The 23388-nt window shown below is 30.1% G+C and overlaps 66 non-coding genes and 1 pseudogene across 66 annotated transcripts; all 67 read right to left on the bottom strand.

The window, feature by feature from the left end:
* Nucleotides 1-91: 91 nt before the first annotated feature.
* Nucleotides 92-210, bottom strand: LOC131945297 (5S ribosomal RNA). Its single transcript, XR_009387145.1, has one exon. It is a non-coding gene; the product is annotated as a 5S ribosomal RNA (ribosomal RNA).
* A 217-nt stretch (nt 211-427) lies between these two features.
* Nucleotides 428-545, bottom strand: LOC131945775 (5S ribosomal RNA). Its single transcript, XR_009387606.1, has one exon. It is a non-coding gene; the product is annotated as a 5S ribosomal RNA (ribosomal RNA).
* A 217-nt stretch (nt 546-762) lies between these two features.
* LOC131945502 (5S ribosomal RNA) lies at nt 763-881 on the bottom strand. The gene has a single exon (XR_009387343.1). It is a non-coding gene; the product is annotated as a 5S ribosomal RNA (ribosomal RNA).
* A 222-nt stretch (nt 882-1103) lies between these two features.
* Nucleotides 1104-1222, bottom strand: LOC131945790 (5S ribosomal RNA). The gene has a single exon (XR_009387620.1). It is a non-coding gene; the product is annotated as a 5S ribosomal RNA (ribosomal RNA).
* Nucleotides 1223-1443: 221 nt separating this feature from the next.
* On the bottom strand, nt 1444-1562 carry LOC131945723 (5S ribosomal RNA). Its single transcript, XR_009387557.1, has one exon. It is a non-coding gene; the product is annotated as a 5S ribosomal RNA (ribosomal RNA).
* A 222-nt stretch (nt 1563-1784) lies between these two features.
* Nucleotides 1785-1903, bottom strand: LOC131945296 (5S ribosomal RNA). Its single transcript, XR_009387144.1, has one exon. It is a non-coding gene; the product is annotated as a 5S ribosomal RNA (ribosomal RNA).
* A 219-nt stretch (nt 1904-2122) lies between these two features.
* Nucleotides 2123-2241, bottom strand: LOC131945765 (5S ribosomal RNA). The gene has a single exon (XR_009387596.1). It is a non-coding gene; the product is annotated as a 5S ribosomal RNA (ribosomal RNA).
* Nucleotides 2242-2463: 222 nt separating this feature from the next.
* LOC131945295 (5S ribosomal RNA) lies at nt 2464-2582 on the bottom strand. The gene has a single exon (XR_009387143.1). It is a non-coding gene; the product is annotated as a 5S ribosomal RNA (ribosomal RNA).
* Nucleotides 2583-2799: 217 nt separating this feature from the next.
* LOC131945501 (5S ribosomal RNA) lies at nt 2800-2918 on the bottom strand. The gene has a single exon (XR_009387342.1). It is a non-coding gene; the product is annotated as a 5S ribosomal RNA (ribosomal RNA).
* Nucleotides 2919-3140: 222 nt separating this feature from the next.
* On the bottom strand, nt 3141-3259 carry LOC131945711 (5S ribosomal RNA). The gene has a single exon (XR_009387546.1). It is a non-coding gene; the product is annotated as a 5S ribosomal RNA (ribosomal RNA).
* Nucleotides 3260-3479: 220 nt separating this feature from the next.
* LOC131945294 (5S ribosomal RNA) lies at nt 3480-3598 on the bottom strand. The gene has a single exon (XR_009387142.1). It is a non-coding gene; the product is annotated as a 5S ribosomal RNA (ribosomal RNA).
* Nucleotides 3599-3820: 222 nt separating this feature from the next.
* Nucleotides 3821-3939, bottom strand: LOC131945293 (5S ribosomal RNA). The gene has a single exon (XR_009387140.1). It is a non-coding gene; the product is annotated as a 5S ribosomal RNA (ribosomal RNA).
* A 219-nt stretch (nt 3940-4158) lies between these two features.
* LOC131945764 (5S ribosomal RNA) lies at nt 4159-4277 on the bottom strand. Its single transcript, XR_009387595.1, has one exon. It is a non-coding gene; the product is annotated as a 5S ribosomal RNA (ribosomal RNA).
* A 222-nt stretch (nt 4278-4499) lies between these two features.
* On the bottom strand, nt 4500-4618 carry LOC131945292 (5S ribosomal RNA). The gene has a single exon (XR_009387139.1). It is a non-coding gene; the product is annotated as a 5S ribosomal RNA (ribosomal RNA).
* Nucleotides 4619-4834: 216 nt separating this feature from the next.
* On the bottom strand, nt 4835-4953 carry LOC131945500 (5S ribosomal RNA). Its single transcript, XR_009387341.1, has one exon. It is a non-coding gene; the product is annotated as a 5S ribosomal RNA (ribosomal RNA).
* A 222-nt stretch (nt 4954-5175) lies between these two features.
* On the bottom strand, nt 5176-5294 carry LOC131945290 (5S ribosomal RNA). Its single transcript, XR_009387137.1, has one exon. It is a non-coding gene; the product is annotated as a 5S ribosomal RNA (ribosomal RNA).
* Nucleotides 5295-5518: 224 nt separating this feature from the next.
* On the bottom strand, nt 5519-5637 carry LOC131945593 (5S ribosomal RNA). The gene has a single exon (XR_009387431.1). It is a non-coding gene; the product is annotated as a 5S ribosomal RNA (ribosomal RNA).
* Nucleotides 5638-5860: 223 nt separating this feature from the next.
* LOC131945713 (5S ribosomal RNA) lies at nt 5861-5979 on the bottom strand. The gene has a single exon (XR_009387548.1). It is a non-coding gene; the product is annotated as a 5S ribosomal RNA (ribosomal RNA).
* A 219-nt stretch (nt 5980-6198) lies between these two features.
* Nucleotides 6199-6317, bottom strand: LOC131945289 (5S ribosomal RNA). Its single transcript, XR_009387136.1, has one exon. It is a non-coding gene; the product is annotated as a 5S ribosomal RNA (ribosomal RNA).
* A 223-nt stretch (nt 6318-6540) lies between these two features.
* LOC131945288 (5S ribosomal RNA) lies at nt 6541-6659 on the bottom strand. The gene has a single exon (XR_009387134.1). It is a non-coding gene; the product is annotated as a 5S ribosomal RNA (ribosomal RNA).
* A 219-nt stretch (nt 6660-6878) lies between these two features.
* On the bottom strand, nt 6879-6997 carry LOC131945666 (5S ribosomal RNA). The gene has a single exon (XR_009387503.1). It is a non-coding gene; the product is annotated as a 5S ribosomal RNA (ribosomal RNA).
* Nucleotides 6998-7217: 220 nt separating this feature from the next.
* LOC131945287 (5S ribosomal RNA) lies at nt 7218-7336 on the bottom strand. The gene has a single exon (XR_009387133.1). It is a non-coding gene; the product is annotated as a 5S ribosomal RNA (ribosomal RNA).
* A 221-nt stretch (nt 7337-7557) lies between these two features.
* LOC131945276 (5S ribosomal RNA) lies at nt 7558-7676 on the bottom strand. The gene has a single exon (XR_009387131.1). It is a non-coding gene; the product is annotated as a 5S ribosomal RNA (ribosomal RNA).
* A 218-nt stretch (nt 7677-7894) lies between these two features.
* On the bottom strand, nt 7895-8013 carry LOC131945499 (5S ribosomal RNA). The gene has a single exon (XR_009387340.1). It is a non-coding gene; the product is annotated as a 5S ribosomal RNA (ribosomal RNA).
* Nucleotides 8014-8233: 220 nt separating this feature from the next.
* Nucleotides 8234-8352, bottom strand: LOC131945592 (5S ribosomal RNA). The gene has a single exon (XR_009387430.1). It is a non-coding gene; the product is annotated as a 5S ribosomal RNA (ribosomal RNA).
* A 225-nt stretch (nt 8353-8577) lies between these two features.
* Nucleotides 8578-8696, bottom strand: LOC131945591 (5S ribosomal RNA). Its single transcript, XR_009387429.1, has one exon. It is a non-coding gene; the product is annotated as a 5S ribosomal RNA (ribosomal RNA).
* Nucleotides 8697-8919: 223 nt separating this feature from the next.
* Nucleotides 8920-9038, bottom strand: LOC131945798 (5S ribosomal RNA). Its single transcript, XR_009387627.1, has one exon. It is a non-coding gene; the product is annotated as a 5S ribosomal RNA (ribosomal RNA).
* Nucleotides 9039-9258: 220 nt separating this feature from the next.
* LOC131945786 (5S ribosomal RNA) lies at nt 9259-9377 on the bottom strand. Its single transcript, XR_009387616.1, has one exon. It is a non-coding gene; the product is annotated as a 5S ribosomal RNA (ribosomal RNA).
* A 222-nt stretch (nt 9378-9599) lies between these two features.
* Nucleotides 9600-9718, bottom strand: LOC131945774 (5S ribosomal RNA). The gene has a single exon (XR_009387605.1). It is a non-coding gene; the product is annotated as a 5S ribosomal RNA (ribosomal RNA).
* A 219-nt stretch (nt 9719-9937) lies between these two features.
* Nucleotides 9938-10056, bottom strand: LOC131945665 (5S ribosomal RNA). The gene has a single exon (XR_009387502.1). It is a non-coding gene; the product is annotated as a 5S ribosomal RNA (ribosomal RNA).
* Nucleotides 10057-10276: 220 nt separating this feature from the next.
* Nucleotides 10277-10395, bottom strand: LOC131945763 (5S ribosomal RNA). Its single transcript, XR_009387594.1, has one exon. It is a non-coding gene; the product is annotated as a 5S ribosomal RNA (ribosomal RNA).
* Nucleotides 10396-10615: 220 nt separating this feature from the next.
* Nucleotides 10616-10734, bottom strand: LOC131945751 (5S ribosomal RNA). The gene has a single exon (XR_009387583.1). It is a non-coding gene; the product is annotated as a 5S ribosomal RNA (ribosomal RNA).
* Nucleotides 10735-10951: 217 nt separating this feature from the next.
* Nucleotides 10952-11070, bottom strand: LOC131945498 (5S ribosomal RNA). Its single transcript, XR_009387339.1, has one exon. It is a non-coding gene; the product is annotated as a 5S ribosomal RNA (ribosomal RNA).
* A 961-nt stretch (nt 11071-12031) lies between these two features.
* LOC131945737 (5S ribosomal RNA) lies at nt 12032-12150 on the bottom strand. The gene has a single exon (XR_009387571.1). It is a non-coding gene; the product is annotated as a 5S ribosomal RNA (ribosomal RNA).
* Nucleotides 12151-12369: 219 nt separating this feature from the next.
* On the bottom strand, nt 12370-12488 carry LOC131945664 (5S ribosomal RNA). The gene has a single exon (XR_009387501.1). It is a non-coding gene; the product is annotated as a 5S ribosomal RNA (ribosomal RNA).
* Nucleotides 12489-12708: 220 nt separating this feature from the next.
* LOC131945726 (5S ribosomal RNA) lies at nt 12709-12827 on the bottom strand. Its single transcript, XR_009387560.1, has one exon. It is a non-coding gene; the product is annotated as a 5S ribosomal RNA (ribosomal RNA).
* A 222-nt stretch (nt 12828-13049) lies between these two features.
* On the bottom strand, nt 13050-13168 carry LOC131945714 (5S ribosomal RNA). The gene has a single exon (XR_009387549.1). It is a non-coding gene; the product is annotated as a 5S ribosomal RNA (ribosomal RNA).
* Nucleotides 13169-13386: 218 nt separating this feature from the next.
* LOC131945496 (5S ribosomal RNA) lies at nt 13387-13505 on the bottom strand. The gene has a single exon (XR_009387337.1). It is a non-coding gene; the product is annotated as a 5S ribosomal RNA (ribosomal RNA).
* Nucleotides 13506-13728: 223 nt separating this feature from the next.
* On the bottom strand, nt 13729-13847 carry LOC131945792 (5S ribosomal RNA). Its single transcript, XR_009387622.1, has one exon. It is a non-coding gene; the product is annotated as a 5S ribosomal RNA (ribosomal RNA).
* A 224-nt stretch (nt 13848-14071) lies between these two features.
* LOC131945703 (5S ribosomal RNA) lies at nt 14072-14190 on the bottom strand. The gene has a single exon (XR_009387538.1). It is a non-coding gene; the product is annotated as a 5S ribosomal RNA (ribosomal RNA).
* A 217-nt stretch (nt 14191-14407) lies between these two features.
* Nucleotides 14408-14526, bottom strand: LOC131945691 (5S ribosomal RNA). The gene has a single exon (XR_009387527.1). It is a non-coding gene; the product is annotated as a 5S ribosomal RNA (ribosomal RNA).
* A 214-nt stretch (nt 14527-14740) lies between these two features.
* On the bottom strand, nt 14741-14859 carry LOC131945495 (5S ribosomal RNA). Its single transcript, XR_009387336.1, has one exon. It is a non-coding gene; the product is annotated as a 5S ribosomal RNA (ribosomal RNA).
* Nucleotides 14860-15082: 223 nt separating this feature from the next.
* Nucleotides 15083-15201, bottom strand: LOC131945771 (5S ribosomal RNA). The gene has a single exon (XR_009387602.1). It is a non-coding gene; the product is annotated as a 5S ribosomal RNA (ribosomal RNA).
* Nucleotides 15202-15419: 218 nt separating this feature from the next.
* On the bottom strand, nt 15420-15538 carry LOC131945590 (5S ribosomal RNA). The gene has a single exon (XR_009387428.1). It is a non-coding gene; the product is annotated as a 5S ribosomal RNA (ribosomal RNA).
* Nucleotides 15539-15761: 223 nt separating this feature from the next.
* Nucleotides 15762-15880, bottom strand: LOC131945679 (5S ribosomal RNA). Its single transcript, XR_009387516.1, has one exon. It is a non-coding gene; the product is annotated as a 5S ribosomal RNA (ribosomal RNA).
* Nucleotides 15881-16102: 222 nt separating this feature from the next.
* On the bottom strand, nt 16103-16221 carry LOC131945668 (5S ribosomal RNA). Its single transcript, XR_009387505.1, has one exon. It is a non-coding gene; the product is annotated as a 5S ribosomal RNA (ribosomal RNA).
* Nucleotides 16222-16437: 216 nt separating this feature from the next.
* On the bottom strand, nt 16438-16556 carry LOC131945494 (5S ribosomal RNA). Its single transcript, XR_009387335.1, has one exon. It is a non-coding gene; the product is annotated as a 5S ribosomal RNA (ribosomal RNA).
* A 220-nt stretch (nt 16557-16776) lies between these two features.
* On the bottom strand, nt 16777-16895 carry LOC131945588 (5S ribosomal RNA). Its single transcript, XR_009387426.1, has one exon. It is a non-coding gene; the product is annotated as a 5S ribosomal RNA (ribosomal RNA).
* A 220-nt stretch (nt 16896-17115) lies between these two features.
* Nucleotides 17116-17234, bottom strand: LOC131945281 (uncharacterized; annotated as a pseudogene).
* A 223-nt stretch (nt 17235-17457) lies between these two features.
* LOC131945708 (5S ribosomal RNA) lies at nt 17458-17576 on the bottom strand. The gene has a single exon (XR_009387543.1). It is a non-coding gene; the product is annotated as a 5S ribosomal RNA (ribosomal RNA).
* A 218-nt stretch (nt 17577-17794) lies between these two features.
* On the bottom strand, nt 17795-17913 carry LOC131945656 (5S ribosomal RNA). Its single transcript, XR_009387494.1, has one exon. It is a non-coding gene; the product is annotated as a 5S ribosomal RNA (ribosomal RNA).
* A 216-nt stretch (nt 17914-18129) lies between these two features.
* On the bottom strand, nt 18130-18248 carry LOC131945493 (5S ribosomal RNA). Its single transcript, XR_009387334.1, has one exon. It is a non-coding gene; the product is annotated as a 5S ribosomal RNA (ribosomal RNA).
* Nucleotides 18249-18465: 217 nt separating this feature from the next.
* LOC131945492 (5S ribosomal RNA) lies at nt 18466-18584 on the bottom strand. Its single transcript, XR_009387333.1, has one exon. It is a non-coding gene; the product is annotated as a 5S ribosomal RNA (ribosomal RNA).
* A 219-nt stretch (nt 18585-18803) lies between these two features.
* LOC131945587 (5S ribosomal RNA) lies at nt 18804-18922 on the bottom strand. Its single transcript, XR_009387425.1, has one exon. It is a non-coding gene; the product is annotated as a 5S ribosomal RNA (ribosomal RNA).
* Nucleotides 18923-19143: 221 nt separating this feature from the next.
* On the bottom strand, nt 19144-19262 carry LOC131945791 (5S ribosomal RNA). The gene has a single exon (XR_009387621.1). It is a non-coding gene; the product is annotated as a 5S ribosomal RNA (ribosomal RNA).
* Nucleotides 19263-19485: 223 nt separating this feature from the next.
* LOC131945645 (5S ribosomal RNA) lies at nt 19486-19604 on the bottom strand. The gene has a single exon (XR_009387483.1). It is a non-coding gene; the product is annotated as a 5S ribosomal RNA (ribosomal RNA).
* A 218-nt stretch (nt 19605-19822) lies between these two features.
* Nucleotides 19823-19941, bottom strand: LOC131945634 (5S ribosomal RNA). The gene has a single exon (XR_009387472.1). It is a non-coding gene; the product is annotated as a 5S ribosomal RNA (ribosomal RNA).
* A 216-nt stretch (nt 19942-20157) lies between these two features.
* Nucleotides 20158-20276, bottom strand: LOC131945491 (5S ribosomal RNA). The gene has a single exon (XR_009387332.1). It is a non-coding gene; the product is annotated as a 5S ribosomal RNA (ribosomal RNA).
* Nucleotides 20277-20499: 223 nt separating this feature from the next.
* On the bottom strand, nt 20500-20618 carry LOC131945678 (5S ribosomal RNA). Its single transcript, XR_009387515.1, has one exon. It is a non-coding gene; the product is annotated as a 5S ribosomal RNA (ribosomal RNA).
* A 218-nt stretch (nt 20619-20836) lies between these two features.
* Nucleotides 20837-20955, bottom strand: LOC131945748 (5S ribosomal RNA). The gene has a single exon (XR_009387580.1). It is a non-coding gene; the product is annotated as a 5S ribosomal RNA (ribosomal RNA).
* A 223-nt stretch (nt 20956-21178) lies between these two features.
* Nucleotides 21179-21297, bottom strand: LOC131945622 (5S ribosomal RNA). The gene has a single exon (XR_009387460.1). It is a non-coding gene; the product is annotated as a 5S ribosomal RNA (ribosomal RNA).
* A 223-nt stretch (nt 21298-21520) lies between these two features.
* On the bottom strand, nt 21521-21639 carry LOC131945611 (5S ribosomal RNA). Its single transcript, XR_009387449.1, has one exon. It is a non-coding gene; the product is annotated as a 5S ribosomal RNA (ribosomal RNA).
* Nucleotides 21640-21862: 223 nt separating this feature from the next.
* LOC131945767 (5S ribosomal RNA) lies at nt 21863-21981 on the bottom strand. Its single transcript, XR_009387598.1, has one exon. It is a non-coding gene; the product is annotated as a 5S ribosomal RNA (ribosomal RNA).
* A 218-nt stretch (nt 21982-22199) lies between these two features.
* On the bottom strand, nt 22200-22318 carry LOC131945734 (5S ribosomal RNA). Its single transcript, XR_009387568.1, has one exon. It is a non-coding gene; the product is annotated as a 5S ribosomal RNA (ribosomal RNA).
* A 223-nt stretch (nt 22319-22541) lies between these two features.
* Nucleotides 22542-22660, bottom strand: LOC131945586 (5S ribosomal RNA). The gene has a single exon (XR_009387424.1). It is a non-coding gene; the product is annotated as a 5S ribosomal RNA (ribosomal RNA).
* A 223-nt stretch (nt 22661-22883) lies between these two features.
* Nucleotides 22884-23002, bottom strand: LOC131945600 (5S ribosomal RNA). The gene has a single exon (XR_009387438.1). It is a non-coding gene; the product is annotated as a 5S ribosomal RNA (ribosomal RNA).
* Nucleotides 23003-23225: 223 nt separating this feature from the next.
* LOC131945589 (5S ribosomal RNA) lies at nt 23226-23344 on the bottom strand. The gene has a single exon (XR_009387427.1). It is a non-coding gene; the product is annotated as a 5S ribosomal RNA (ribosomal RNA).
* Between the last annotated feature and the right edge of the window lie 44 nt (nt 23345-23388).

Raw genomic sequence — 23388 nt, 5'->3', positions numbered from 1 at the left:
GTCTTTTTTTATTTGAGAAAAAATATAAAATATTTTTTTTTAAAGTAAAATTAAAAAACATAATTTAAAAAAAAAATTAATTAAAAAATTCAATCTACAGCACGTGGTGTTCCCAAGCGGTCACCCATCTAAGTACTAACCACGCCAGACGTTGCTTGACTTCGGTGATCGGACGAGAACCGGTATCTTCAACGTTGTATGGCCGTAGATATACAATTACAAAAAAGTAGCATTTTATACGGATGTGTACATGAAATATTTGACATAAGCAACACACACTAATAAAAACTAATATTCGTTGATAAAAATAACTCAAGAAAAAAACTTTCAACCATCGTCTTTTTTTATTTGAGAAAAAATATAAAATATTTTTTTTTAAAGTAAAATTAAAAAACATAATTTAAAAAAAAAATTAATTAAAAAATTCTATCTACAGCACGTGGTGTTCCCAAGCGGTCACCCATCTAAGTACTAACCACGCCAGACGTTGCTTGACTTCGGTGATCGGACGGAACCGGTATCTTCAACGTTGTATGGCCGTAGATATACAATTACAAAAAAGCAGCATTTTATACTGATGTGTACATGAAATATTTGACATAAGCAACACACACTAATAAAAACTAATATTCGTTGATAAAAATAACTCAAGAAAAAAACTTTCAACCATCGTCTTTTTTTATTTGAGAAAAAATATAAAATATTTTTTTTTAAAGTAAAATTAAAAAACATAATTTAAAAAAAAAATTAATTAAAAAATTCTATCTACAGCACGTGGTGTTCCCAAGCGGTCACCCATCTAAGTACTAACCACGCCAGACGTTGCTTGACTTCGGTGATCGGACGAGAACCGGTATCTTCAACGTTGTATGGCCGTAGATATACAATTACAAAAAAGTAGCATTTTATACTGATGTGTACATGAAATATTTGACATAAGCAACACACACTAATAAAAACTAATATTCGTTGATAAAAATAACTCAAGAAAAAACTTTCAACCATCGTCTTTTTTATTTGAGAAAAAATAAACAATATATTTTAAAAAAAACGGAAAATTAAAAAAAACATATTTTTAAAATAAAAATAAAACTAAAAAATTCAATCTACAGCACGCGGTGTTCCCAAGCGGTCACCCATCTAAGTACTAACCACGCCAGACGTTGCTTGACTTCGGTGATCGGACGAGAACCGGGATCTTCAACGTTGTATGGCCATAGCTATACAATTACAAAATAGTAGCATTTTATACTGATGTGTACATGAAATATTTGACATAAGCAACACACACTAATAAAAACTAATATTCGTTGATAAAAATAACTCAAGAAAAAACTTTCAACCATCGTCTTTTTTTATTTGAGAAAAAATAAACAATATATTTTTTTTAAAGTAATATTAAAAAAACATAATTTTAAAAAAAAAAATTAAATTAAAAAATTCAATCTACAGCACGTGGTGTTCCCAAGCGGTCACCCATCTAAGTACTAACCACGCCAGACGTTGCTTGACTTCTGTGATCGGACGAGAACCGGTATCTTCAACGTTGTATGGCCGTAGATATACAATTACAAAAAAGTAGCATTTTATACTGATGTGTACATGAAATATTTGACATAAGCAACACACACTAATAAAAACTAATATTCGTTGATAAAAATAACTCAAGAAAAAAACTTTCAACCATCGTCTTTTTTTATTTGAGAAAAAATAAACAATATATTTTTTAAAAAACGGAAAATTAAAAAAACATAATTTAAAAAAAAAATTAAATTAAAAAATTCAATCTACAGCACGTGGTGTTCCCAAGCGGTCACCCATCTAAGTACTAACCACGCCAGACGTTGCTTGACTTCGGTGATCGGACGAGAACCGGTATCTTCAACGTTGTATGGCCGTAGATATACAATTACAAAAAAGTAGCATTTTATACTGATGTGTACATGAAATATTTGACATAAGCAACACACACTAATAAAAACTAATATTCGTTGATAAAAATAACTCAAGAAAAAAACTTTCAACCATAGTCTGTTTTTATTTTAGAAAAATTAAGAAATACGCTTTTTAAAAAGAGTACATTTTTTGAAATAATTAAAAATAGAATAAAGCTAAAAAATTCAATCTACAGCACGTGGTGTTCCCAAGCGGTCATCCATCTAAGTACTAACCACGCCAGACGTTGCTTGACTTCGGTGATCGGGCGAGAACCGGTATCTTCAACGTTGTATGGCCGTAGATATACAATTACAAAAAAGTAGCATTTTATACTGATGTGTACATGAAATATTTGACATAAGCAACACACACTAATAAAAACTAATATTCGTTGATAAAAATAACTCAAGAAAAAAACTTTCAACCATCGTCTTGTTTTATTTGAGAAAAAATAAACAATATATTTTTAAAAAAACGGAAAATTAAAAAAACATAATTTAAAAAAAAAATTAAATTAAAAAATTCAATCTACAGCACGTGGTGTTCCCAAGCGGTCACCCATCTAAGTACTAACCACGCCAGACGTTGCTTGACTTCGGTGATCGGACGAGAACCGGTATCTTCAACGTTGTATGGCCGTAGATATACAATTACAAAAAAGCAGCATTTTATACTGATGTGTACATGAAATATTTGACATAAGCAACACACACTAATAAAAACTAATATTCGTTGATAAAAATAACTCAAGAAAAAAACTTTCAACCATCGTCTTTTTTTATTTGAGAAAAAATATAAAATATTTTTTTTTAAAGTAAAATTAAAAAACATAATTTAAAAAAAAAATTAATTAAAAAATTCTATCTACAGCACGTGGTGTTCCCAAGCGGTCACCCATCTAAGTACTAACCACGCCAGACGTTGCTTGACTTCGGTGATCGGACGAGAACCGGTATCTTCAACGTTGTATGGCCGTAGATATACAATTACAAAAAAGTAGCATTTTATACTGATGTGTACATGAAATATTTGACATAAGCAACACACACTAATAAAAACTAATATTCGTTGATAAAAATAACTCAAGAAAAAACTTTCAACCATCGTCTTTTTTATTTGAGAAAAAATAAACAATATATTTTAAAAAAAACGGAAAATTTAAAAAAACATATTTTTAAAATAAAAATAAAACTAAAAAATTCAATCTACAGCACGTGGTGTTCCCAAGCGGTCACCCATCTAAGTACTAACCACGCCAGACGTTGCTTGACTTCGGTGATCGGACGAGAACCGGTATCTTCAACGTTGTATGGCCATAGCTATACAATTACAAAAGAGTAGCATTTTATACTGATGTGTACATGAAATATTTGACATAAGCAACACACACTAATAAAAACTAATATTCGTTGATAAAAATAACTCAAGAAAAAACTTTCAACCATCGTCTTTTTTTATTTGAGAAAAAATAAACAATATATTTTTTTTAAAGTAATATTAAAAAAACATAATTTTAAAAAAAAAATTAAATTAAAAAATTCAATCTACAGCACGTGGTGTTCCCAAGCGGTCACCCATCTAAGTACTAACCACGCCAGACGTTGCTTGACTTCGGTGATCGGACGAGAACCGGTATCTTCAACGTTGTATGGCCGTAGATATACAATTACAAAAAAGTAGCATTTTATACTGATGTGTCCATGAAATATTTGACATAAGCAACACACACTAATAAAAACTAATATTCGTTGATAAAAATAACTCAAGAAAAAAACTTTCAACCATCGTCTTTTTTTATTTGAGAAAAAATAAACAATATATTTTTAAAAAAACGGAAAATTAAAAAAACATAATTTAAAAAAAAAATTAAATTAAAAAATTCAATCTACAGCACGTGGTGTTCCCAAGCGGTCACCCATCTAAGTACTAACCACGCCAGACGTTGCTTGACTTCGGTGATCGGACGAGAACCGGTATCTTCAACGTTGTATGGCCGTAGATATACAATTACAAAAAAGTAGCATTTTATACTGATGTGTACATGAAATATTTGACATAAGCAACACACACTAATAAAAACTAATATTCGTTGATAAAAATAACTCAAGAAAAAAACTTTCAACCATAGTCTGTTTTTATTTTAGAAAAATTAAGAAATACACTTTTTAAAAAGAGTACATTTTTTGAAATAATTAAAAATAGAATAAAGCTAAAAAATTCAATCTACAGCACGTGGTGTTCCCAAGCGGTCATCCATCTAAGTACTAACCACGCCAGACGTTGCTTGACTTCGGTGATCGGGCGAGAACCGGTATCTTCAACGTTGTATGGCCGTAGATATACAATTACAAAAAAGTAGCATTTTATACTGATGTGTACATGAAATATTTGACATAAGCAACACACACTAATAAAAACTAATATTCGTTGATAAAAATAACTCAAGAAAAAAACTTTCAACCATCGTCTTGTTTTATTTGAGAAAAAATAAACAATATATTTTTAAAAAAACGGAAAATTAAAAAAACATAATTTAAAAAAAAAATTAAATTAAAAAATTCAATCTACAGCACGTGGTGTTCCCAAGCGGTCACCCATCTAAGTACTAACCACGCCAGACGTTGCTTGACTTCGGTGATCGGACGAGAACCGGTATCTTCAACGTTGTATGGCCGTAGATATACAATTACAAAAAAGCAGCATTTTATACTGATGTGTACATGAAATATTTGACATAAGCAACACACACTAATAAAAACTAATATTCGTTGATAAAAATAACTCAAGAAAAAAACTTTCAACCATCGTCTTTTTTTATTTGAGAAAAAATATAAAATATTTTTTTTAAAGTAAAATTAAAAAACATAATTTAAAAAAAAAATTAATTAAAAAATTCTATCTACAGCACGTGGTGTTCCCAAGCGGTCACCCATCTAAGTACTAACCACGCCAGACGTTGCTTGACTTCGGTGATCGGACGAGAACCGGTATCTTCAACGTTGTATGGCCGTAGATATACAATTACAAAAAAGTAGCATTTTATACTGATGTGTACATGAAATATTTGACATAAGCAACACACACTAATAAAAACTAATATTCGTTGATAAAAATAACTCAAGAAAAAAACTTTCAACCATCGTCTTTTTTTGTTTGAGAAAAAAAAATATATATATTTTTTTTTAAATTAATATTAAAAAAAACATAATTTTTAAAAAAAATTAAATTAAAAAATTCAATCTACAGCACGTGGTGTTCCCAAGCGGTCACCCATCTAAGTACTAACCACGCCAGACGTTGCTTGACTTCGGTGATCGGACGAGAACCGGTATCTTCAACGTTGTATGGCCGTAGATATACAATTACAAAAAAGTAGCATTTTATACTGATGTGTACATGAAATATTTGACATAAGCAACACACACTAATAAAAACTAATATTCGTTGATAAAAATAACTCAAGAAAAAAACTTTCAACCATCGTCTTTTTTTATTTGAGAAAAAATAAACAATATATTTTTTAAAAAAAACGGAAAATTTAAAAACATATTTTTAAAATAAACATAAAACTAAAAAATTCAATCTACAGCACGTGGTGTTCCCAAGCGGTCACCCATCTAAGTACTAACCACGCCAGACGTTGCTTGACTTCGGTGATCGGACGAGAACCGGTATCTTCAACGTTGTATGGCCGTAGCTATACAATTACAAAAAAGTAGCATTTTATTCTGATGTGTACATGAAATATTTGACATAAGCAACACACACTAAAAAAATCTAATATTCGTTGATAAAAATAACTCAAGAAAAAAATTTTCAACCATCGTCTTTTTTTATTTGAGAAAAAATAAATAATATATTTTTAAAAAAAACGGAAAATTTAAAAACATATTTTTAAAATAAACATAAAACTAAAAAATTCAATCTACAGCACGAGGTGTTCCCAAGCGGTCACCCATCTAAGTACTAACCACGCCAGACGTTGCTTGACTTCGGTGATCGGACGAGAACCGGTATCTTCAACGTTGTATGGCCATAGCTATACAATTACAAAAAAGTAGCATTTTATACTGATGTGTACATGAAACATTTGACATAAGCAACACACACTAATAAAAACTAATATTCGTTGATAAAAATAACTCAAGAAAAAACTTTCAACCATCGTCTTTTTTTATTTGAGAAAAAATAAACAATATATTTTTTTTAAAGTAATATTAAAAAAACATAATTTTAAAAAAAAATTAAATTAAAAAATTCAATCTACAGCACGTGGTGTTCCCAAGCGGTCACCCATCTAAGTACTAACCACGCCAGACGTTGCTTGACTTCGGTGATCGGACGAGAACCGGTATCTTCAACGTTGTATGGCCGTAGATATACAATTACAAAAAAGTAGCATTTTATACTGATGTGTACATGAAATATTTGACATAAGCAACACACACTAATAAAAACTAATATTCGTTGATAAAAATAACTCAAGAAAAAAACTTTCAACCATCGTCTTTTTTTATTTGAGAAAAAATAAACAATATATTTTTAAAAAAACGGAAAATTAAAAAAACATAATTAAAAAAAAAAAATTAAATTAAAAAATTCAATCTACAGCACGTGGTGTTCCCAAGCGGTCACCCATCTAAGTACTAACCACGCCAGACGTTGCTTGACTTCGGTGATCGGACGAGAACCGGTATCTTCAACGTTGTATGGCCGTAGATATACAATTACAAAAAAGTAGCATTTTATACTGATGTGTACATGAAATATTTGACATAAGCAACACACACTAATAAAAACTAATATTCGTTGATAAAAATAACTCAAGAAAAAAACTTTCAACCATAGTCTGTTTTTATTTTAGAAAAATTAAGAAATACGATTTTTAAAAAGAGTACATTTTTTGAAATAATTAAAAATAGAATAAAGCTAAAAAATTCAATCTACAGCACGTGGTGTTCCCAAGCGGTCACCCATCTAAGTACTAACCACGCCAGACGTTGCTTGACTTCGGTGATCGGGCGAGAACCGGTATCTTCAACGTTGTATGGCCGTAGATATACAATTACAAAAAAGTAGCATTTTATACTGATGTGTACATGAAATATTTGACATAAGCAACACACACTAATAAAAACTAATATTCGTTGATAAAAATAACTCAAGAAAGAACTTTCAACCATCGTCTTTTTTTATTTGAGAAAAAATAAATAATATATTTTTTTTTAAAGTAATATTAAAAAAACATAATTTAAAAAAAAAATTAAATTAAAAAATTCAATCTACAGCACGTGGTGTTCCCAAGCGGTCACCCATCTAAGTACTAACCACGCCAGACGTTGCTTGACTTCGGTGATCGGACGAGAACCGGTATCTTCAACGTTGTATGGCCGTAGATATACAATTACAAAAAAGTAGCATTTTATACTGATGTGTACATGACATATTTGACATAAGCAACACACACTAATAAAAACTAATATTCGTTGATAAAAATAACTCAAGAAAAAAATTTCAACCATCGTCTTGTTTTATTTGAGAAAAAATAAACAATATATTTTTAAAAAAACGGAAAATTAAAAAAACATATTTTAAAAAAAAAATTAAATTAAAAAATTCAATCTACAGCACGTGGTGTTCCCAAGCGGTCACCCATCTAAGTACTAACCACGCCAGACGTTGCTTGACTTCGGTGATCGGACGAGAACCGGTATCTTCAACGTTGTATGGCCGTAGATATACAATTACAAAAAAGTAGCATTTTATACTGATGTGTACATGAAATATTTGACATAAGCAACACACACTAATAAAAACTAATATTCGTTGATAAAAATAACTCAAGAAAAAAACTTTCAACCATCGTCTTTTTTTATTTGAGAAAAAATATAAAATATTTTTTTTTAAAGTAAAATTAAAAAACATAATTTAAAAAAAAAAATTAATTAAAAAATTCTATCTACAGCACGTGGTGTTCCCAAGCGGTCACCCATCTAAGTACTAACCACGCCAGACGTTGCTTGACTTCGGTGATCGGACGAGAACCGGTATCTTCAACGTTGTATGGCCGTAGATATACAATTACAAAAAAGTAGCATTTTATACTGATGTGTACATGAAATATTTGACATAAGCAACACACACTAATAAAAACTAATATTCGTTGATAAAAATAACTCAAGAAAAAAACTTTCAACCATCGTCTTTTTTTGTTTGAGAAAAAAAATATATATTTTTTTTTTTAAATTAATATTAAAAAAACATAATTTTTAAAAAAAATTAAATTAAAAAATTCAATCTACAGCACGTGGTGTTCCCAAGCGGTCACCCATCTAAGTACTAACCACGCCAGACGTTGCTTGACTTCGGTGATCGGACGAGAACCGGTATCTTCAACGTTGTATGGCCGTAGCTATACAATTACAAAAAAGTAGCATTTTATACTGATGTGTACATGAAATATTTGACATAAGCAACACACACTAATAAAAACTAATATTCGTTGATAAAAATAACTCAAGAAAAAAACTTTCAACCATCGTCTTTTTTTATTTGAGAAAAAATAAACAATATATTTTTAAAAAAAAAACGGAAAATTTAAAAACATATTTTTAAAATAAACATAAAACTAAAAAATTCAATCTACAGCACGTGGTGTTCCCAAGCGGTCACCCATCTAAGTACTAACCACGCCAGACGTTGCTTGACTTCGGTGATCGGACGAGAACCGGTATCTTCAACGTTGTATGGCCGTAGCTATACAATTACAAAAAAGTAGCATTTTATACTGATGTGTACATGAAATATTTGACATAAGCAACACACACTAATAAAAACTAATATTCGTTGATAAAAATAACTCAAGAAAAAAACTTTCAACCATCGTCTTTTTTTATTTGAGAAAAAATAAATAATATATTTTTTAAAAAAAAAGAAAATTTAAAAACATATTTTTAAAATAAACATAAAACTAAAAAATTCAATCTACAGCACGTGGTGTTCCCAAGCGGTCACCCATCTAAGTACTAACCACGCCAGACGTTGCTTGACTTCGGTGATCGGACGAGAACCGGTATCTTCAACGTTGTATGGCCGTAGATATACAATTACAAAAAAGTAGCATTTTATACTGATGTGTACATGAAATATTTGACATAAGCAACACACACTAATAAAAACTAATATTCGTTGATAAAAATAACTCAAGAAAAAACTTTCAACCATCGTCTTTTTTTATTTGAGAAAAAATAAACAATATATTTTTTTTAAAGTAATATTAAAAAAACATAATTTTAAAAAAAAAATTAAATTAAAAAATTCAATCTACAGCACGTGGTGTTCCCAAGCGGTCACCCATCTAAGTACTAACCACGCCAGACGTTGCTTGACTTCGGTGATCGGACGAGAACCGGTATCTTCAACGTTGTATGGCCGTAGATATACAATTACAAAAAAGTAGCATTTTATACTGATGTGTACATGAAATATTTGACATAAGCAACACACACTAATAAAAACTAATATTCGTTGATAAAAATAACTCAAGAAAAAAACTTTCAACCATCGTCTTTTTTTATTTGAGAAAAAATAAACAATATATTTTTAAAAAAACGGAAAATTAAAAAAACATAATTTAAAAAAAAAATTAAATTAAAAAATTCAATCTACAGCACGTGGTGTTCCCAAGCGGTCACCCATCTAAGTACTAACCACGCCAGACGTTGCTTGACTTCGGTGATCGGACGAGAACCGGTATCTTCAACGTTGTATGGCCGTAGATATACAATTACAAAAAAGTAGCATTTTATACTGATGTGTACATGAAATATTTGACATAAGCAACACACACTAATAAAAACTAATATTCGTTGATAAAAATAACTCAAGAAAAAAACTTTCAACCATAGTCTGTTTTTATTTTAGAAAAATTAAGAAATACGATTTTTAAAAAGAGTACATTTTTTGAAATAATTAAAAATAGAATAAAGCTAAAAAATTCAATCTACAGCACGTGGTGTTCCCAAGCGGTCACCCATCTAAGTACTAACCACGCCAGACGTTGCTTGACTTCGGTGATCGGGCGAGAACCGGTATCTTCAACGTTGTATGGCCGTAGATATACAATTACAAAAAAGTAGCATTTTATACTGATGTGTACATGAAATATTTGACATAAGCAACACACACTAATAAAAACTAATATTCGTTGATAAAAATAACTCAAGAAAGAACTTTCAACCATCGTCTTTTTTTATTTGAGAAAAAATAAACAATATATTTTTTTTTAAAGTAATATTAAAAAAACATAATTTAAAAAAAAAATTAAATTAAAAAATTCAATCTACAGCACGTGGTGTTCCCAAGCGGTCACCCATCTAAGTACTAACCACGCCAGACGTTGCTTGACTTCGGTGATCGGACGAGAACCGGTATCTTCAACGTTGTATGGCCGTAGATATACAATTACAAAAAAGTAGCATTTTATACTGATGTGTACATGAAATATTTGACATAAGCAACACACACTAATAAAAACTAATATTCGTTGATAAAAATAACTCAAGAAAAAAACTTTCAACCATCGTCTTGTTTTATTTGAGAAAAAATAAACAATATATTTTTAAAAAAACGGAAAATTAAAAAAACATAATTTAAAAAAAATTAAATTAAAAAATTCAATCTACAGCACGTGGTGTTCCCAAGCGGTCACCCATCTAAGTACTAACCACGCCAGACGTTGCTTGACTTCGGTGATCGGACGAGAACCGGTATCTTCAACGTTGTATGGCCGTAGATATACAATTACAAAAAAGTAGCATTTTATACTGATGTGTACATGAAATATTTGACATAAGCAACACACACTAATAAAAACTAATATTCGTTGATAAAAATAACTCAAGAAAAAAACTTTCAACCATCGTCTTTTTTTATTTGAGAAAAAATATAAAATATTTTTTTTTAAAGTAAAATTAAAAAACATAATTTAAAAAAAAAATTAATTAAAAAATTCTATCTACAGCACGTGGTGTTCCCAAGCGGTCACCCATCTAAGTACTAACCACGCCAGACGTTGCTTGACTTCGGTGATCGGACGAGAACCGGTATCTTCAACGTTGTATGGCCGTAGATATACAATTACAAAAAAGTAGCATTTTATACTGATGTGTACATGAAATATTTGACATAAGCAACACACACTAATAATAAAATACTTAAAAAAAACTTTTTAAAAAACCACGTTTTTCTTGTGGACTAAAAAGTAGAAAATAACTATTTACATACATTTGATGACAAAAAACGTGGGTACGTTCACCATCAAATTTCCCGACCCATCTGCCCGACCCACGTTTTTTGTCATCAAATGTATGTAAATAGTTATTTTCTACTTTTTAGTCCACAAGAAAAACGTGGTTTTTTAAAAAGTTTTTTTTAAGTATTTTATTTTCTCCTTTTTAGTCCGTTGCTACACATGAAAAACGTGGTTTTTAAAAAGTTTTTTATATAGTTTATTTTCTACTTTATCTAATGACTTGATTAAGTATGAATTGACTAAGTGTTTATAAATACACGGACTAAAAAAATCTTGAGCGCCCAGGATTCGAACCTGGGTTGTCGCGGCCACAACGCGAAGTACTAACCACTATACGATCACGGCCAGCGCGCTCACATCGATTGGGGCCGAAGTAACTGTGTCAACAAGCCTCCAGTCTTGTCGGTATCTTTAGAAATCATGTCCTCAATTTTATGGTCCTTTGGGCGTAATTAAATTAAGCTAATTACGGTCTCTAATTGCTAGTTTTTATGATTGCATCTGAAATTGTTAGGCGAAAGTAACCTGCATGCCAAATTTCAGATCTATAGAGCAATCAGAAGTGGGCTAATTTTCGATGTCAATTTTAACAACAAACACATCCACGCGAAGCTGAGTTAATAAAAACGTGTTAAAAACTAATATTCGTTGATAAAAATAACTCAAGAAAAAAAACTTTCAACCATAGTCTGTTTTTATTTTAGAAAAATTAAGAAATACGATTTTTAAAAAGAGTACATTTTTTGAAATAATTAAAAATAGAATAAAACTAAAAAATTCAATCTACAGCACGTGGTGTTCCCAAGCGGTCACCCATCTAAGTACTAACCACGCCAGACGTTGCTTGACTTCGGTGATCGGACGAGAACCGGTATCTTCAACGTTGTATGGCCGTAGATATACAATTACAAAAAAGTAGCATTTTATACTGATGTGTACATGAAATATTTGACATAAGCAACACACACTAATAAAAACTAATATTCGTTGATAAAAATAACTCAAGAAAAAAACTTTCAACCATAGTCTGTTTTTATTTTAGAAAAATTAAGAAATACGATTTTTAAAAAGAGTACATTTTTTGAAATAATTAAAAATAGAATAAAGCTAAAAAATTCAATCTACAGCACGTGGTGTTCCCAAGCGGTCACCCATCTAAGTACTAACCACGCCAGACGTTGCTTGACTTCGGTGATCGGGCGAGAACCGGTATCTTCAACGTTGTATGGCCGTAGATATACAATTACAAAAAAGTAGCATTTTATACTGATGTGTACATGAAATATTTGAAATAAGCAACACACACTAATAAAAACTAATATTCGTTGATAAAAATAACTCAAGAAAGAACTTTCAACCATCGTCTTTTTTTATTTGAGAAAAAATAAACAATATATTTTTTTTTAAAGTAATATTAAAAAAACATAATTTAAAAAAAAAATTAAATTAAAAAATTCAATCTACAGCACGTGGTGTTCCCAAGCGGTCACCCATCTAAGTACTAACCACGCCAGACGTTGCTTGACTTCGGTGATCGGACGAGAACCGGTATCTTCAACGTTGTATGGCCGTAGATATACAATTACAAAAAAGTAGCATTTTATACTGATGTGTACATGAAATATTTGACATAAGCAACACACACTAATAAAAACTAATATTCGTTGATAAAAATAACTCAAGAAAAAAACTTTCAACCATCGTCTTGTTTTATTTGAGAAAAAATAAACAATATATTTTTAAAAAAACGGAAAATTAAAAAAACATAATTTTTAAAAAAAATTAAATTAAAAAATTCAATCTACAGCACGTGGTGTTCCCAAGCGGTCACCCATCTAAGTACTAACCACGCCAGACGTTGCTTGACTTCGGTGATCGGACGAGAACCGGTATCTTCAACGTTGTATGGCCGTAGATATACAATTACAAAAAAGTAGCATTTTATACTGATGTGTACATGAAATATTTGACATAAGCAACACACACTAATAAAAACTAATATTCGTTGATAAAAATAACTCAAGAAAAAAACTTTCAACCATCGTCTTTTTTTATTTGAGAAAAAATATAAAATATTTTTTTTTTAAAGTAAAATTAAAAAACATAATTTAAAAAAAAAATTAATTAAAAAAATCTATCTACAGCACGTGGTGTTCCCAAGCGGTCACCCATCTAAGTACTAACCACGCCAGACGTTGCTTGACTTCGGTGATCGGACGAGAACCGGTATCTTCAACGTTGTATGGCCGTAGATATACAATTACAAAAAAGTAGCATTTTATACTGATGTGTACATGAAATATTTGACATAAGCAACACACACTAATAAAAACTAATATTCGTTGATAAAAATAACTCAAGAAAAAAACTTTCAACCATCGTCTTTTTTTATTTGAGAAAAAATAAACAATATATTTTTAAAAAAAACGGAAAATTTAAAAACATATTTTTAAAATAAACATAAAACTAAAAAATTCAATCTACAGCACGTGGTGTTCCCAAGCGGTCACCCATCTAAGTACTAACCACGCCAGACGTTGCTTGACTTCGGTGATCGGACGAGAACCGGTATCTTCAACGTTGTATGGTCTTAGATATACAATTACAAAAAAGTAGCATTTTATACTGATGTGTACATGAAATATTTGACATAAGCAACACACACTAATAAAAACTTATATTCGTTGATAAAAATAACTCAAGAAAAAAACTTTCAACCATCGTCTTTTTTTATTTGAGAAAAAATAAATAATATATTTTAAAAAAAAAAAAGAAAATTTAAAAACATATTTTTAAAATAAACATAAAACTAAAAAATTCAATCTACAGCACGTGGTGTTCCCAAGCGGTCACCCATCTAAGTACTAACCACGCCAGACGTTGCTTGACTTCGGTGATCGGACGAGAACCGGTATCTTCAACGTTGTATGGCCGTAGATATACAATTACAAAAAAGTAGCATTTTATACTGATGTGTACATGAAATATTTGACATAAGCAACACACACTAATAAAAACTAATATTCGTTGATAAAAATAACTCAAGAAAAAACTTTCAACCATCGTCTTTTTTTATTTGAGAAAAAATATAAAATATTTTTTTTTTAAAGTAAAATTAAAAAACATAATTTAAAAAAAAAATTAATTAAAAAATTCAATCTACAGCACGTGGTGTTCCCAAGCGGTCACCCATCTAAGTACTAACCACGCCAGACGTTGCTTGACTTCGGTGATCGGACGAGAACCGGTATCTTCAACGTTGTATGGCCGTAGATATACAATTACAAAAAAGTAGCATTTTATACGGATGTGTACATGAAATATTTGACATAAGCAACACACACTAATAAAAACTAATATTCGTTGATAAAAATAACTCAAGAAAAAAACTTTCAACCATCGTCTTTTTTTATTTGAGAAAAAATATAAAATATTTTTTTAAAGTAAAATTAAAAAACATAATTTAAAAAAAAATTAATTAAAAAATTCTATCTACAGCACGTGGTGTTCCCAAGCGGTCACCCATCTAAGTACTAACCACGCCAGACGTTGCTTGACTTCGGTGATCGGACGAGAACCGGTATCTTCAACGTTGTATGGCCGTAGATATACAATTACAAAAAAGTAGCATTTTATACTGATGTGTACATGAAATATTTGACATAAGCAACACACACTAATAAAAACTAATATTCGTTGATAAAAATAACTCAAGAAAAAAACTTTCAACCATCGTCTTTTTTATTTGAGAAAAAATAAACAATATATTTAAAAAAAAACGGAAAATTAAAAAAAACATATTTTTAAAATAAAAATAAAACTAAAAAATTCAATCTACAGCACGTGGTGTTCCCAAGCGGTCACCCATCTAAGTACTAACCACGCCAGATGTTGCTTGACTTCGGTGATCGGACGAGAACCGGTATCTTCAACGTTGTATGGCCGTAGCTATACAATTACAAAAAAGTAGCATTTTATACTGATGTGTACATGAAATATTTGACATAAGCAACACACACTAATAAAAACTAATATTCGTTGATAAAAATAACTCAAGAAAAAACTTTCAACCATCGTCTTTTTTTGTTTGAGAAAAAAAAAATATATTTTTTTTTTAAATTAATATTAAAAAAACATAATTTTTAAAAAAAATTAAATTAAAAAATTCAATCTACAGCACGTGGTGTTCCCAAGCGGTCACCCATCTAAGTACTAACCACGCCAGACGTTGCTTGACTTCGGTGATCGGACGAGAACCGGTATCTTCAACGTTGTATGGCCGTAGCTATACAATTACAAAAAAGTAGCATTTTATACTGATGTGTACATGAAATATTTTACATAAGCAACACACACTAATAAAAACTAATATTCGTTGATAAAAATAACTCAAGAAAAAACTTTCAACCATCGTCTTTTTTTATTTGAGAAAAAATAAACAATATATTTTTTAAAAAAAACGGAAAATTTAAAAACATATTTTTAAAATAAACATAAAACTAAAAAATTCAATCTACAGCACGTGGTGTTCCCAAGCGGTCACCCATCTAAGTACTAACCACGCCAGACGTTGCTTGACTTCGGTGATCGGACGAGAACCGGTATCTTCAACGTTGTATGGCCGTAGATATACAATTACAAAAAAGTAGCATTTTATACTGATGTGTACATGAAATATTTGACATAAGCAACACACACTAATAAAAACTAATATTCGTTGATAAAAATAACTCAAGAAAAAAACTTTCAACCATCGTCTTGTTTTATTTGAGAAAAAATAAACAATATATTTTTAAAAAAACGGAAAATTAAAAAAACATAATTTAAAAAAAAAATTAAATTAAAAAATTCAATCTACAGCACGTGGTGTTCCCAAGCGGTCACCCATCTAAGTACTAACCACGCCAGACGTTGCTTGACTTCGGTGATCGGACGAGAACCGGTATCTTCAACGTTGTATGGCCGTAGATATACAATTACAAAAAAGTAGCATTTTATACTGATGTGTACATGAAATATTTGACATAAGCAACACACACTAATAAAAACTAATATTCGTTGATAAAAATAACTCAAGAAAAAAACTTTCAACCATCGTCTTTGTTTATTTGAGAAAAAAAAAATATATTTTTTTTTAAAGTAAAATTAAAAAACATAATTTAAAAAAAAAATTAATTAAAAAAATCTATCTACAGCACGTGGTGTTCCCAAGCGGTCACCCATCTAAGTACTAACCACGCCAGACGTTGCTTGACTTCGGTGATCGGACGAGAACCGGTATCTTCAACGTTGTATGGCCGTAGATATACAATTACAAAAAAGTAGCATTTTATACTGATGTGTACATGAAATATTTGACATAAGCAACACACACTAATAAAAACTAATATTCGTTGATAAAAATAACTCAAGAAAAAAACTTTCAACCATCGTCTTTTTTTGTTTGAGAAAAAAAAAAATATATTTTTTTTTTAAATTAATATTAAAAAAACATAATTTTAAAAAAAAATTAAATTAAAAAATTCAATCTACAGCACGTGGTGTTCCCAAGCGGTCACCCATCTAAGTACTAACCACGCCAGACGTTGCTTGACTTCGGTGATCGGACGAGAACCGGTATCTTCAACGTTGTATGGCCGTAGCTATACAATTACAAAAAAGTAGCATTTTATACTGATGTGTACATGAAATATTTTACATAAGCAACACACACTAATAAAAACTAATATTCGTTGATAAAAATAACTCAAGAAAAAAACTTTCAACCATCGTCTTTTTTTATTTGAGAAAAAAAAAAAAAAAAAAAAAAAAAAACGGAAAATTTAAAAATATATTTTTAAAATAAACATAAAACTAAAAAATTCAATATACAGCACGTGGTGTTCCCAAGCGGTCACCCATCTAAGTACTAACCACGCCAGACGTTGCTTGACTTCGGTGATCGGACGAGAACCGGTATCTTCAACGTTGTATGGTCTTAGATATACAATTACAAAAAAGTAGCATTTTATACTGATGTGTACATGAAATATTTGACATAAGCAACACACACTAATAAAAACTTATATTCGTTGATAAAAATAACTCAAGAAAAAAACTTTCAACCATCGTCTTTTTTTATTTGAGAAAAAATAAATAATATATTTTTAAAAAAAAAAGAAAATTTAAAAACATATTTTTAAAATAAACATAAAACTAAAAAATTCAATCTACAGCACGTGGTGTTCCCAAGCGGTCACCCATCTAAGTACTAACCACGCCAGAGGTTGCTTGACTTCGGTGATCGGACGAGAACCGGTATCTTCAACGTTGTATGGCCGTAGATATACAATTACAAAAAAGTAGCATTTTATACTGATGTGTACATGAAATATTTGACATAAGCAACACACACTAATAAAAACTAATATTCGTTGATAAAAATAACTCAAGAAAAAAACTTTCAACCATCGTCTTTTTTTATTTGAGAAAAAATATAAAATATTTTTTTTTTAAAGTAAAATTAAAAAACATAATTTAAAAAAAAAATTAATTAAAAAATTCAATCTACAGCACGTGGTGTTCCCAAGCGGTCACCCATCTAAGTACTAACCACGCCAGACGTTGCTTGACTTCGGTGATCGGACGAGAACCGGTATCTTCAACGTTGTATGGCCGTAGATATACAATTACAAAAAAGTAGCATTTTATACGGATGTGTACATGAAATATTTGACATAAGCAACACACACTAATAAAAACTAATATTCGTTGATAAAAATAACTCAAGAAAAAAACTTTCAACCATCGTCTTTTTTTATTTGAGAAAAAATATAAAATATTTTTTTTTAAAGTAAAATTAAAAAACATAATTTAAATAAAAATTAATTAAAAAATTCTATCTACAGCACGTGGTGTTCCCAAGCGGTCACCCATCTAAGTACTAACCACGCCAGACGTTGCTTGACTTCGGTGATCGGACGAGAACCGGTATCTTCAACGTTGTATGGCCGTAGATATACAATTACAAAAAAGTAGCATTTTATACTGATGTGTACATGAAATATTTGACATAAGCAACACACACTAATAAAAACTAATATTCGTTGATAAAAATAACTCAAGAAAAAAACTTTCAACCATCGTCTTTGTTTATTTGAGAAAAAAAAAAATATATTTTTTTTTAAAGTAAAATTAAAAAACATAATTTAAAAAAAAAATTAATTAAAAAAATCTATCTACAGCACGTGGTGTTCCCAAGCGGTCACCCATCTAAGTACTAACCACGCCAGACGTTGCTTGACTTCGGTGATCGGACGAGAACCGGTATCTTCAACGTTGTATGGCCGTAGATATACAATTACAAAAAAGTAGCATTTTATACTGATGTGTACATGAAATATTTGACATAAGCAACACACACTAATAAAAACTAATATTCGTTGATAAAAATAACTCAAGAAAAAAACTTTCAACCATCGTCTTTTTTTGTTTGAGAAAAAAAAAATATATTTTTTTTTTAAATTAATATTAAAAAAACATAATTTTAAAAAAAAATTAAATTAAAAAATTCAATCTACAGCACGTGGTGTTCCCAAGCGGTCACCCATCTAAGTACTAACCACGCCAGACGTTGCTTGACTTCGGTGATCGGACGAGAACCGGTATCTTCAACGTTGTATGGCCGTAGCTATACAATTACAAAAAAGTAGCATTTTATACTGATGTGTACATGAAATATTTTACATAAGCAACACACACTAATAAAAACTAATATTCGTTGATAAAAATAACTCAAGAAAAAAACTTTCAACCATCGTCTTTTTTTATTTGAGAAAAAAAAAAAAAAAAAAAAAAAAAAAACGGAAAATTTAAAAATATATTTTTAAAATAAACATAAAACTAAAAAATTCAATCTACAGCACGTGGTGTTCCCAAGCGGTCACCCATCTAAGTACTAACCACGCCAGACGTTGCTTGACTTCGGTGATCGGACGAGAACCGGTATCTTCAACGTTGTATGGTCTTAGATATACAATTACAAAAAAGTAGCATTTTATACTGATGTGTACATGAAATATTTGACATAAGCAACACACACTAATAAAAACTTATATTCGTTGATAAAAATAACTCAAGAAAAAAACTTTCAACCATCGTCTTTTTTTATTTGAGAAAAAATAAATAATATATTTTTAAAAAAAAAAGAAAATTTAAAAACATATTTTTAAAATAAACATAAAACTAAAAAATTCAATCTACAGCACGTGGTGTTCCCAAGCGGTCACCCATCTAAGTACTAACCACGCCAGACGTTGCTTGACTTCGGTGATCGGACGAGAACCGGTATCTTCAACGTTGTATGGCCGTAGATATACAATTACAAAAAAGTAGCATTTTATACTGATGTGTACATGAAATATTTGACATAAGCAACACACACTAATAAAAACTAATATTCGTTGATAAAAATAACTCAAGAAAAAAACTTTCAACCATCGTCTTTTTTTATTTGAGAAAAAATATAAAATATTTTTTTTTTAAAGTAAAATTAAAAAACATAATTTAAAAAAAAAATTAATTAAAAAATTCAATCTACAGCACGTGGTGTTCCCAAGCGGTCACCCATCTAAGTACTAACCACGCCAGACGTTGCTTGACTTCGGTGATCGGACGAGAACCGGTATCTTCAACGTTGTATGGCCGTAGATATACAATTACAAAAAAGTAGCATTTTATACGGATGTGTACATGAAATATTTGACATAAGCAACACACACTAATAAAAACTAATATTCGTTGATAAAAATAACTCAAGAAAAAAACTTTCAACCATCGTCTTTTTTTATTTGAGAAAAAATATAAAATATTTTTTTTTAAAGTAAAATTAAAAAACATAATTTAAATAAAAATTAATTAAAAAATTCTATCTACAGCACGTGGTGTTCCCAAGCGGTCACCCATCTAAGTACTAACCACGCCAGACGTTGCTTGACTTCGGTGATCGGACGAGAACCGGTATCTTCAACGTTGTATGGCCGTAGATATACAATTACAAAAAAGTAGCATTTTATACTGATGTGTACATGAAATATTTGACATAAGCAACACACACTAATAAAAACTAATATTCGTTGATAAAAATAACTCAAGAAAAAAACTTTCAACCATCGTCTTTTTTATTTGAGAAAAAATAAACAATATATTTAAAAAAAAACGGAAAATTAAAAAAAACATATTTTTAAAATAAAAATAAAACTAAAAAATTCAATCTACAGCACGTGGTGTTCCCAAGCGGTCACCCATCTAAGTACTAACCACGCCAGATGTTGCTTGACTTCGGTGATCGGACGAGAACCGGTATCTTCAACGTTGTATGGCCGTAGATATACAATTACAAAAAAGTAGCATTTTATACTGATGTGTACATGAAATATTTTACATAAGCAACACACACTAATAAAAACTAATATTCGTTGATAAAAATAACTCAAGAAAAAACTTTCAACCATCGTCTTTTTTTGTTTGAGAAAAAAAAAATATATATTTTTTTTAAATTAATATTAAAAAAACATAATTTTTAAAAAAAATTAAATTAAAAAATTCAATCTACAGCACGTGGTGTTCCCAAGCGGTCACCCATCTAAGTACTAACCACGCCTGACGTTGCTTGACTTCGGTGATCGGACGAGAACCGGTATCTTCAACGTTGTATGGCCGTAGCTATACAATTACAAAAAAGTAGCATTTTATACTGATGTGTACATGAAATATTTTACATAAGCAACACACACTAATAAAAACTAATATTCGTTGATAAAAATAACTCAAGAAAAAACTTTCAACCATCGTCTTTTTTTATTTGAGAAAAAATAAACAATATATTTTTTAAAAAAAACGGAAAATTTAAAAACATATTTTTAAAATAAACATAAAACTAAAAAATTCAATCTACAGCACGTGGTGTTCCCAAGCGGTCACCCATCTAAGTACTAACCACGCCAGACGTTGCTTGACTTCGGTGATCGGACGAGAACCGGTATCTTCAACGTTGTATGGCCGTAGATATACAATTACAAAAAAGTAGCATTTTATACTGATGTGTACATGAAATATTTGACATAAGCAACACACACTAATAAAAACTTATATTCGTTGATAAAAATAACTCAAGAAAAAAACTTTCAACCATCGTCTTTTTTTATTTGAGAAAAAATAAAAAATATATTTTTAAAAAAAAAAGAAAATTTAAAAACATATTTTTAAAATAAACATAAAACTAAAAAATTCAATCTACAGCACGTGGTGTTCCCAAGCGGTCACCCATCTAAGTACTAACCACGCCAGACGTTGCTTGACTTCGGTGATCGGACGAGAACCGGTATCTTCAACGTTGTATGGCCGTAGATATACAATTACAAAAAAGTAGCATTTTATACTGATGTGTACATGAAATATTTGACATAAGCAACACACACTAATAAAAACTAATATTCGTTGATAAAAATAACTCAAGAAAAAAACTTTCAACCATCGTCTTTTTTATTTGAGAAAAAATAAACAATATATTTAAAAAAAAACGGAAAATTAAAAAAAACATATTTTTAAAATAAAAATAAAACTAAAAAATTCAATCTACAGCACGTGGTGTTCCCAAGCGGTCACCCATCTAAGTACTAACCACGCCAGATGTTGCTTCACTTCGGTGATCGGACGAGAACCGGTATCTTCAACGTTGTATGGCCGTAGCTATACAATTACAAAAAAGTAGCATTTTATACTGATGTGTACATGAAATATTTGACATAAGCAACACACACTAATAAAAACTAATATTCGTTGATAAAAATAACTCAAGAAAAAACTTTCAACCATCGTCTTTTTTTGTTTGAGAAAAAAAAAATATATTTTTTTTTTAAATTAATATTAAAAAAACATAATTTTTAAAAAAAATTAAATTAAAAAATTCAATCTACAGCACGTGGTGTTCCCAAGCGGTCACCCATCTAAGTACTAACCACGCCAGACGTTGCTTGACTTCGGTGATCGGACGAGAACCGGTATCTTACACGTTGTATGGCCGTAGATATACAATTACAAAAAAGTAGCATTTTATACTGATGTGTACATGAAATATTTGACATAAGCAACACACACTAATAAAAACTTATATTCGTTGATAAAAATAACTCAAGAAAAAAACTTTCAACCATCGTCTTTTTTTATTTGAGAAAAAATAAACAATATATTTAAAAAAAAAAAAGAAAATTTAAAAACATATTTTTAAAATAAACATAAAACTAAAAAATTCAATCTACAGCACGTGGTGTTCCCAAGCGGTCACCCATCTAAGTACTAACCACGCCAGACGTTGCTTGACTTCGGTGATCGGACGAGAACCGGTATCTTCAACGTTGTATGGCCGTAGCTATACAATTACAAAAAAGTAGCATTTTATACTGATGTGTACATGAAATATTTTACATAAGCAACACACACTAATAAAAACTAATATTCGTTGATAAAAATAACTCAAGAAAAAACTTTCAACCATCGTCTTTTTTTATTTGAGAAAAAATAAACAATATATTTTTTAAAAAAAACGGAAAATTTAAAAACATATTTTTAAAATAAACATAAAACTAAAAAATTCAATCTACAGCACGTGGTGTTCCCAAGCGGTCACCCATCTAAGTACTAACCACGCCAGACGTTGCTTGACTTCGGTGATCGGACGAGAACCGGTATCTTCAACGTTGTATGGCCGTAGATATACAATTACAAAAAAGTAGCATTTTATACTGATGTGTACATGAAATATTTGACATAAGCAACACACACTAATAAAAACTAATATTCGTTGATAAAAATAACTCAAGAAAAAAACTTTCAACCATCGTCTTTTTTTATTTGAGAAAAAATAAAAAATATATTTTTAAAAAAAAAAGAAAATTTAAAAACATATTTTTAAAATAAACATAAAACTAAAAAATTCAATCTACAGCACGTGGTGTTCCCAAGCGGTCACCCATCTAAGTACTAACCACGCCAGACGTTGCTTGACTTCGGTGATCGGACGAGAACCGGTATCTTCAACGTTGTATGGCCGTAGATATACAATTACAAAAAAGTAGCATTTTATACTGATGTGTACATGA

This window comes from Physella acuta, unplaced genomic scaffold (genome assembly GCF_028476545.2).
Source record: "Physella acuta isolate Inbredline_101_S28 unplaced genomic scaffold, ASM2847654v3 ptg000533l, whole genome shotgun sequence".
NCBI lineage: Eukaryota > Metazoa > Mollusca > Gastropoda > Physidae > Physella > Physella acuta.
Note: the sequence above shows the minus strand (reverse complement) of the source record. Positions and strands in the feature narration are given on the sequence as shown.